Genomic DNA, 10,895 nt, shown 5'->3' on the forward strand with positions numbered 1-10,895 from the left:
AACAGCGTCTTCAGGTGTTGCCCTTTAAGCTGAACTTGCAGAACTTTGCGTGTTGACTGATTTTCCTTCTTCCAGACAAACAGCGGTTCTAGTTTGTTGCAGCATTTATTATAATAAATAACTCGCCCACATTTTGTCAAATTTTACCTTTTTTGTGTGTTTATTTTCCCCTTTTGTCTTTAAATCTTTGCATTTATTCATTTTAAACTGAGCTTTGTGTCGCCTTCCACTCAGTCTGTCTCGATTTTGGCTTTTCAGTCATCCGGGGAGCAGTTTGAACTCAACGACGCTGCATGAAACGTGCCGTACGAATGAAGTTCGGCTGGTTGATGCGAGCGATGCGGCGCGTTTTGATATTACTGGATGTGTTCGGATGAGCGAAAACTTCTGCAGCGAGAAAGGTTGATGGAGAAACAATGAAAACGTTCTTCATGTTCTTCACAATATTTCTGTTTGTTTTAACACTTTAGTGCTTCATACGAGTCTGATGTGACCAAACCAGCTTCTTCCTCACTGGACTCTTTACACTAAATAAACTTCAGACTATGATGAAGCTTCATAGAAAGTAGAAAACATCCTTTAAAATCCTTTAAAGGTACGAACCTGCGGATCGATGCAGGGGTGTTGAATCCTGGTCCTCGAGGGCCACAATCCTGCATGTTTTAGATGTTTCCTTCTTCCAACACACCTGATTCAAATGATCAGGATCGTTATCAGGCTTCTGCAGAGCTTGATGATGAGCTGATCATTTGAATCAGGTGTGTTGGAAGAGGGAAACATCTAAAACATGCAGGATTGTGGCCCTCGAGGACCGGAGTTACCTTTTCTTAAAGTTGACATGAGCACCAGAGTGTTGATTTAAGACCGACGTGGAGACGATGCTCCTATCGTCTGGTCCTGCGTCAGTATTCTGGGCTGTGATGTGATGGAGCCTCATCAAGGTGACTCTGTCGATGACATTTTGTCTCGGGGTCCTTTTCTGCAACACAGAGTCATTTTATTGGCTAATAATCCGAGTCCTGCCTCTATTTATGTTGCAGTTTATGGTTCAGTTCCCCGGTGAGCTTGTGATAAATCAAAAAGGACACATGATGGATCTGGGATTTATTCTGGAGAGAAAAGAAACTTGTGTTTACCGTCCACTTTATATCTGAAAGTACTCTCAGAGCAGGAGCTTGTAGCGGGTTAAAATGTGTATTTATGCATTTAGAAACTACAACAAGTGGATCCTGAAACGTACGTGCAAAGACAGAAATGTGACTTTTAGTTTGTTTGCGAGGCTGCAGCCGACCAACTTTACACAACAGATCAGCCTTCATGTTGTAACTGCACCTGTTTTTTTTTTCCTCCTCTGTGAGAGAAACCCGCACATGCAGGGTGTAATTTGCAGAAATAGGACAGTCATTTTATACCTGCAGGCTGTGGGCTGCACAGAGCAAAAAAAAAAAAGACAGAGGGAGAGAGGGAGCATTGCAAAGTGAGGAGGAGAGTGTGGAGCTGCTGTAGTTGGAGTGCTGACCCGTAGGGGGGAGAGCATGCAGGTCAAAGCTGCACTTGTTTCACTGCAACAAGAAATAAGTTGCAGAAAAACTACCTGAGCGACACGTGGGGGGGAGACGCGTCCACGGAGGGCAGGTGTGTGTGTGTACGCATGTGCGAAAGGTGGTGAAATGAAAAGTAAATGTGCAAATCAGACATAAATTCACTCAAAATAAACCGTAATGATTGAAAACAAGTTTTGGGGTTAAAACACTGTTAAGAAAAAAAAAATAATTAAAAATCATCCTCTCCTGCCCCAATTAGCCCAATTAATCCGATTCAAATGAAAGCAGCCAATCACGTCACCAATCAGCCAATCAATCAAAAGCAACAAATCAATTTTTCCTCCAAATTTCTTTTATTTCTGCTCTGGATCTGCAGCTCTCTCCTGCAGCAGCGGCGGCGGCGGCGGCGGCAGCAGCTCGGTGTGAGACGACGATGTGAAGCTAGGTGGCCGCACGAACGCATTTATCGCGCCGAGGCTGTGCCAGACGCACATGGGATCCGTCCTGCGCACCCGGGGATCTTCAGCAGCCGCAGCCGAGCGGAGGGCACCCTGAGCCGGCTCCGGAGCAGCAGCAGCGAGCGCTCGCCCTGCCGGGACTCTCCCGCTGAGACTGGTCCGCGCACACGCACGTTTCGGAGGTGATTTCTCTGCTTCCTGGTGTTTTCCGTGTTTCCTCCGCGCGAGAGCCTGACAGGCAGCCGCGGCGGACACGAACTGCGTCTTTGCGCGGGGCGGTCGGACTTGTTCGTTTGGGGGCAAAAACACCAAAACACACGCGTGAAAAAAAAACAAACAAACAAACAAAAAAAAAAACTCCCGATCTGTCGCCCCCCTTCTTTGATTTCCTGTCAGTTTTTTTTCTCCCTTCTTCTTCTTCTTCTTCTTCTTGCGATTTATTTCCTGCTGCCAAAACCAGGAACCCGGGACTGAAGCTTTTCCTCCGAGGATGAAAGAAAACTAGATTTGCCATCGAGGCTTTTGAGGCTGTTTTTTCTTTTTTTTTCCTTTTTTCTTCTGTTTTTTTTTTTTTTTTTAAACTGGATTTATTTCGCTGTGGAGGAGAAAAAAAAAGCGAACCGGAGGAGCGGAGCGGTGCGCAAAAAACAAGCAGAGGTCCTCTCTCTTCTCTCCTCTCCTCTTCCTCTCCCTTCTGTCTCTCCATCTATCAATCTGTCCACCTATCCTCCTCTGTCTATCTGTCTTCTCCGTTTGTTTCCATGTTTTTAGGTCCGTGAGATTTTGCTAAAATGCATCATCAACAGCGGATGGCAGCTTTGGGAACCGACAAGGAACTGAGCGACTTACTGGATTTCAGCGCGGTAAGAAAAAGAGAGAAAACATCCACCTTCTTCTGCTCGTTATTCTCCACATATTGACTTAGAATGAAGAAGCCGTAGATGATGAACACGAAGCGAGTCCTGTTTGTTGGCTTTTACATTTTTAATGCACCGCACATAAACCTGCACATTTGATTTCATTTCTTTTTATTTCAACACTCTGCACAAAACAAAACAAAAAGTTGAGTGTTTTTGTTGAGTAACTTGCAGAAAAAGACAGAAGTCAGTTGCATATTGTTGGTTTTGTGTTGTTTTGAATTCTTGCTTGTGTGTGTGCAGAGAATTGTGATGCTGCATTAGTAATTTTGTTGTCTTATAGATGCGAAACAGCGATTTGAAAATGTTCCCAACATCCATGGTAGTATATCTCATTTTAAGTCCTTTTTTCCTTCATGTGTAGCCTGATTATTCCTCTTTTTAATTTTCTGTTTATTTGCCCATGATAGGTTTCTTTTATTTAGTAAAATGTTTTCCTGTTTTTTTTTTCTCTGTGTGACTTTCTGGGCTGCTTTCATGCACCGTGAATGTTTAAGATGCACAAAAAAAAAAGAAAGAAAAAGGCTCGATGTTGAATCATGAACCTGCATGACAGACTGACAGACAGGCAGCAGAGGGAAGAAAAAAAAAGAGGAATGTGTCACACTTTCTCTGCGCCTTTTTAGAAAGAAAGAAAAAAAAAGAAAAAGCCAAAGTGTTGGTGCAGGAGGCTGCTGAACGTCCCGTGATTTAAAGTTTGGTTTTATTCTAAAGAGCAGCCTGTGTGGCTTCAGGAGTTCAGGAGGCTCGGCCATGTTTTCTCTGGTTCTCCTCCTCTGGGAGCAACTTTGGTCTGAAGAGGAGGAGAGAGAGAAAAAAAAAAAAATCAGAAACACCCCTAAATGAAGAGAGAGAGGGAGAGAAACCGGCTTCCATTAATCCTGTTATGAAACGTAGAGGAGCAAAGTAATGATATCAGAATTAGAGACGTGATGCTGCATGAGATGCAAACATAGAGAAGAAAGAATTAAACCAAAAAAATAAAATAAATCACCTGTAATATAAAAGTGTAGGATGTTAAATGCTGTGTGTGCCATGCAGGAGTAGTGCTGCGAGGTTTTATAGGTATTCTAGGAGGCAAATTTAACACATTATATCAGGAAATGCACGTTTTAACCAGATTTAGATGCAAATATAAGAAATAAATTTCACCTGAAACGCTGTAAACAGCTAAAAGAACGTGAATGCAATCAGCAGACAAGATTTGTGGAGAGATTATTATATCAGAAAATAGAGACTGACATGCAGACACATGAAAGAAAACCAGCATGTTTACCTGCAACACTCAATGCAATAAACAAATAAGATCCAAGTGACCATGCAGGACGAGATCCTAGGATGCATATTCAACAAATCATGTCAGAAAATATGTATTTTAACAAGACTGAGGTGCACGTACAAGACAGAAATAAGAATGTGATGCAATAAACCAATAAGATCTCAGGCCGTCTGTGCAAAGCAAGAGACAAAACAGGAGGAGAAGATATTCTAGGATGCACTATTTAACATGTTATATCAGAAAATGCACAAGATTGAGGCGCAAATGCAAAACAAAAAAATCACTGATTTGACCTGCAGCACTGTCAGCAGCTGTAAGAGTGTCAGTGCAATGAATAAATAAGACATAAATGGCAATGCAGGGACATTTTAGAGAGATTCCAGCATTCATTTTTAACATAATACATCAGAAAATGCACGTTTTTACACGATAGAGGTGCAAATAGAAGACAGAAAATCACCTGCAGCACTGTGAGCAGCTATAAGAACGTCAGTAAACACATCAGGTCCAAGTGACCATGCAGGAAGATTTTAGATGTTCTAGGAGTTAGATTTAATCAGGATTTATATGTTTTTGCAAATGTAGGAAAGAAAAACCACCAACACTGTCAGCAGCTATAAAAAAAACATCAATGCAATGAACAAATAGGATCCAAATGAGAGTCTGGGAGTCGCCTGAGAAGGTTTTCCAGATATTGCAGGAGGCCTGCCTGACAGAAAATATCAGCTTTTGCGAGATTGGGACGCTAAAACGGAAAGAAAATGTCTCTAAATGCGTCCTCGACTCCCTTCAGGAATGCTGCTGCACAGCTGAGGCCTGCGTGAAGCTCCACGGAGCAGATTACACAAAGTCTTATGAAGAATTCGAAGCCAGAAGCTATTATAGGAACAATGCAACCTGCACGGTTTCAGTGTGAGAGGACGGCGTGTAGGTAGGAGCCTGGGAGTCAGCTGGCGTACCTGGACAGCAGGACGGCGTTTCATTTACATCAAAGCTGCAGATGGAAAATATACTCGTTTGGCAAAATTATAATCATAAAGCGCACTCTGTTGGGTGTTTGGGTCAGTGTTTACCTTAAATAAGCCCCTATAGAGAGACCACTGGTGGGAAAAGCGCAATAAAAATCTTAATTTAGTGGCACACACGACTCTATAAGAAGGTTCTGGTGACATTTATTTAAATAAGATGATTAAATTTGCAAGTGAACACAAGAAACATGCATTAATCCCAGTCAGAGTATTATTTCAAATATGTTATTGTGACCTTTTATTTTTAAAAAATGCATAAAATAGGATCATTTAATTCATTATTTGTAATTATAGAAATGTGCAGTTTCCTCTATGTGGTGGTATAGCTGATGTAAGTGGGCTAAAAATACCAGAAAGTGCTTTTAAATGAGGATAAAAACAGCCCACTGATGGATATTGTGTTAATTTTCTGCAGGTTTTTCCATAAACGTCAATCAGCTCAGTCTTAAATTTAATGTCTAGAATAAAAAAAAAAAAAAAAAACAACAACCCTCGAAACAAAGGAGGGCAGCAGCAGCTAAAACGCGCCTCTTCTCATTAAAAACGCAGGCCGAATATTAATTTATGCGATCATCTGTCTTTACGCGCCCACAAGCTGACACAGGCGGCTCGCGGGGAAATCGATAGACCTGCTAATAATCGGAATTAGAGCCGTTTATCTCCCAAACATTTGTTGTTTGCCTCCTTTATTCGTCGCAGCTGCGAGGGAGATCGAAGCCGACACTCGAAAGGGCCGCCGCGTTGAGAAACGGCGTTTTGCTGCTTTTGTTTTTCTTTTTTGGCTTTCAGTCAGGGTTTATGGTCAGTCTTTATTCATTTATTTATTGTTTTTTATTTAAAGAACAATTCCCACTAAATCCAGTTAAAAAAAATAAAGAAATAAAGAAAGAGAAGCTTGTAGCATGTGAAAGTGTGAAGCCCAGATCATCCGCAGAGAGGTTATCAGATGTGACGCTTCGATAGCCGTCGCGTTGTCGAGCTCTTACAGCGGCTCGTACAGTAACGCAGCAGGAGTCGGCGTTCTGTCTTGACGTGGGCCTGTTTCTTCCTGTAGAGCAGATGGCAACTAGTTCTGATGATTATCTCGTACGTTTAAGTCAGACATGAAGTAGATACCAAGGGTTTCATTCCAACAGAAAAAAAAACAAACACAAAAAAAAACCGAGCCGTCCGACGTTCGGCGCCCCGCCGGCTGATTTTTCGTCGAGGTGAGCGATCCCGTGTTTTTGCCTTTTGAATGAGGAATTTGATTTCTTTTTTTTTTTTTTTGTGGCGGTGTTTGGGAAAATGAACCCCTTCACGTCGTTTTTTTTTTTTTTTTTTTGTGGCGGTGTTTGGGAAAATGAACCCCTTCACGTCGGAGCTGAGAGTCTGAGTGCGGCTGGGTGCCAACCTTAAACGTGTACATCGGGAGGGAAACAGTCGAGTGCCAAAACAAGCCGAGCATCAAGAGGTGTGGACTCGGGGACGAGGATCTGACGACTGACTAAAAATCCAAACTGGACTCGTGACTCTGTTTGACTTGATATCCCTGTCAAGACCCAAGTCATTGATTTGTATTCCCTGAAACTGGGCGTACTCTTAACTACGGCAGCCAATCAAATCAAACCTCATACCTCAGACCGTTACCGATAATGTGGGAAAAATTCAAATCACAACAAAACTGGTTTTCTGCTGAAGACAAACCAGATCTCACAATTTTTCACAAGAAATCCAGCATTTCTGTTGAACTGTTTTCAAAGTGTTTCTCTGTTTTATGACTTGTTTAGGAGTGGAAACAAAGCCATGGATGGAACCTGGTTTGGGACTTGGGACGTGACTTGGTGATATCTTGCCAGGACTCAGGACTTGACTGTTTTGACTTGAGTCTGGACATGTTAGTATTGATGTGGAATTTATTTGGAACTCGTTTTTTTTACTTGCTCTTGTGACTTGACCTACCTGTCACACCTCGGGACTTGGTCTAGTCTTAGGACTGTTTTCTTGTGACTTGAAGCCTGCAGGTCTTGACCTACAGCTGGACTCTGGACATGATAGTCTCAATGTGGGACTAGTTGACTGTACGTGCAGATGCAGGACCTCGGCCTTGCCAACTTTACTTGGACCCTGACCTGGAGCTTGTTGGCCTCGATTTGGGACTTGACTTTTGACTATTAGGTCTGGACTTGGAACAGTAAAGTCTTGGAACTTGCTACGCCCTAACTCCTGACATGTTAGTCTTAATGTGGGACTAATTGACTGTAGATGCAGGTTTTGGGCCTTTTCTGTCTCCCGTTGGACTCTGACTTGGAACTTCTTGGCCTTGACTTGGGACATTACATACTTACTTACCTCTCTTACCGTCACTTGGGACTCGGCTGTTTTGACTTGAGTCTGGACATGTAAGTCTTGATGTGGAACTTTAAGACTTGCCTACCTTCATTTGGAACCTGTTGGTCTTGATTTTGAATTTGACGTTTCACTTGTTGGACTACTCTTGGGGCTGGACTTTGCTGTCATAACTTGGGACTTGGTCTAGTCTTGGGACTATCTTTTCATGACTTGGAACACGCCAACCCTGACCTACAACTGGACTGTGGACATGTTCGTGTTGATGTGGAACTTTGAAACCTTGGAATTTAATTTAATTTTTTTTTACTTGTTGGACTTCTCTTGGAACTTGACATACCTGTCTTAACTCGGGACTTGGTCTAGTCTTTAAATTATCATCCCATGACTTGGAACCTGCCAATCTTGACCTATGACCTGACTCTGGACATGTCAGTCTTAATGTGGAACTGTGAGACTTGCTTGGCTTCACTTGGACCTTGTTGGCCTTAAATTGGGACTTGACCTACCTGTCATAACTTGGTACTTGATCTAGTCTTGGGACTATCTTCTCATGACTTGGTACCTGCTAAGACTAGAGTTCTGGTCATGTTAATCTTGATGTGGGACTAGCTATGTGTACTTTCAGATGCAGGACTTGGGCCTTGGCCATCTTTACTTAAGCCTCACTTTAAACTTGTTGTTGAACTTGTTGGCCTTGATTTAGGACTTGATTTTTTTACTTGTTGGACTTAACTTGGGACTTGACTTACCCATGAAAACAAGGGACTTGATGTAGTCTTGGGGACTTGCAGATGCAGGACTTGGGCCTTGAGTTTTTACTTGAGCCCTGACTTTGAACTTGTTGTTGAACTTGTTGGCCTTGATTTGGGATGCGACTCTTGGCTTGTTGGACTTCTCCTGGGACTTGAAGCTGGACTTGGACCTGTCATGACTCGGAACTTGATAGCCATGATTGCAGACTTAGTTGAGACCTCCAAAACCTCCAAACCTGTGACTTTATCCCACCTCAGATGCCTTCAAATCCTGAGTCGGGGATATTATTTAGTTTATTTATGCTTAAATCAAAAACTTAGAGATTTTAGTTCTAAAAAGTACCAATTTAAACTTTTCTTCCAAAAAGCTCCTGTACAGCGAACAATTAGGAACCTTTATCTTCGTGACTTGCGTCCAATCAGAGGCATCTTGTCAACAGGAATTCTAACCCAGCCCTGCTCATGACGGACAGTTGACAGAAGTTTCCGTCCAAAACAAGATTTAGACGCCAAAACCAACACGCGTCACCGCTAAATTCACAACATTGCTCAAAGCTACTGAGAAACAGTCGCGAACCGAACGTCGTCGCGGCGGCGTGTTTTTTTTTTTTTTGGTTTGTTTTTTTGTTTGGAATGAAGCTCTTCATGTGTAGCTGCAGTGATGTTTCTGTAGAAGTGTCTTTGCTGCCTGCAGTGTCAGTGCTCTCGGAGGTAATGTGCGCTCTGTTTGTCTTGTAGATGTTTTCCCCTCCTGTTAGCAGTGGAAAGAACGGGCCGACCTCCCTGGGGAGCGGACATTTCTCCGGCTCAAGTACGTCAGCCTTCTCTCTCTCTCTCTCTTTTTTTTTTTTTTTTTAATCTCCCTCCCTCTTCTTTCCTTCCCCTCCTTCCTCTTACACCTGCTCACTGCTGCTTCGCTTGCTGTTTGAATGTGTTGGTAAACCGTGTTCCTGTACATTTTTATGCTGTTTTTTTTTTTGCTTTTGCTTTACATTTCCAAGCGTTTTTTTTTTCTTTTCTTAAAGCGTAACTCGTCGGCTTTGTTGGTGTTTCCTGTGCCGTGTTTTGTCCAAACAATCGGGCGGCTTTGGTTTGATTTTATGACTTTGATTAATCCATGTGTCAATACTGTCTGATTTGTGCTTTTTGGCTAAATTACTTCACGAATGTAGAGTTTCATTTAAAACACTCCTGGAACAGGTGTCTCTTTTAGCAGACGTTGCGTTTGTCGGGGTCTATTTTGGGCGGCGGATGAATTCCTGCTCTGTTTTACAGTAGACGACGCCTGGATGTTGTGGCATCTCGAGGCGATGATGTGATTTCTCTGTATTTCGGGGCGACGCGTCTGTTTTTGTGCTGCTCGGCTTCATTCCTGACGGAGACATCCTGTTTTTCTGATTCGCCGCTCTCCTTCTTTTCCTGCCTGAGTGTTGTGGAGATCTGTGTGTTTCTGCTGATGTCGGTGGTCTAAACTAACTTTACGGGGCTTTAAAACTGATCGATGACGTTGCGTCCGGCTGTTCAGTCGGTCAGTAAGTCGGATATTCTGACCTACTCGTCCTTTTGTTTCGCTGGTGAGTTCATTGGGTCAGTCAGTAAATGTGGGACGAACTCACAAACACGAGTCATCGATTCGTTTGTCCACTCGGTCACGTTGTAAATAGGTTTGTCAGCGACGCTTTTAGCTCCGTCAGAAACACTTACATCAAGAATCTGACAATTCAGTCATAAGAGAAGCCAACAGAACCAGAAATACAACACAAACAGACTCTTTATTAGTAATTAATTCACTCGTTTATTCATCCAGTTCACAGTTTTGAGGGAAAATGACCAGAAATACCAACAAAAAGTGTTTTCGTAAGGTGTTGTTCCACCAGATGTCTTCGCTGTTGGGGTCAAAGTTTCAGGTTTTACCCTTAAATATGTCACCTTCCAGTTTTTTCTGATTTTACTGATACCTGTGCTGCTTCTTTGTATCGGTACACTTTGAGATCATGTCTGTTTTCCTGATTTGTGGTTGATTTACAGTCTGTGAGATGACTGACTGGTATACGTGTCGCAAGCAAAAAGTCAACGTCTCCACACCAGTAGCTGAGATGCTTTGTTCGGTTTGAGAAACAGTTTGCATGTCATTGATTTCAGGGAGAATATCGTTGAAGTAACCGGTCGAGTCGTTCCCAGTTTTTCTGTTCAGGCAGCTTCATCGGTTTCTTCAAGCTTTCGTTACGATTTATCTGCATCTCGACCTCTAAACAGTCTGACAACAATCCAGAGATGCTAAACATGACAATGATGTGGTTCATGAATCATGATTTGTGGATAATTTCCATTTTACTGACGTTACAGATGTGACGTTAAGATGCTGTTCGTCCATTGAAACACCTCGTGAGATTTTGTTTTTCTTAACACGAGCCTCTTAAATTCGTACACAAAACTTTTTACTTATAACTGGCAGCACAGTGGCCGTAATTCTCAAACAGGAAAGAACCCTTTGCAAAAAAATCTGCAAACATAGAAACGCTGATGTGCACTGGACTGATATCGTAACAGGACGTGTTTGGTGAATAACTGGTGGTAGATTTGTGG

General features: G+C 42.6%; 1 long non-coding RNA gene across 1 annotated transcript; it reads left to right on the top strand.

The window, feature by feature from the left end:
• Positions 1-2,776: 2,776 nt before the first annotated feature.
• On the top strand, positions 2,777-9,135 carry LOC103365471 (uncharacterized). Its single transcript, XR_520609.1, has 3 exons — positions 2,777-2,865; positions 3,203-3,241; positions 9,048-9,135. It is a non-coding gene; the product is annotated as an uncharacterized LOC103365471 (long non-coding RNA).
• The last annotated feature ends 1,760 nt before the right edge of the window (positions 9,136-10,895 follow it).

This window comes from Stegastes partitus, unplaced genomic scaffold (genome assembly GCF_000690725.1).
Source record: "Stegastes partitus isolate 25-593 unplaced genomic scaffold, Stegastes_partitus-1.0.2 Scaffold843, whole genome shotgun sequence".
Lineage (NCBI taxonomy): Eukaryota > Metazoa > Chordata > Actinopteri > Pomacentridae > Stegastes > Stegastes partitus.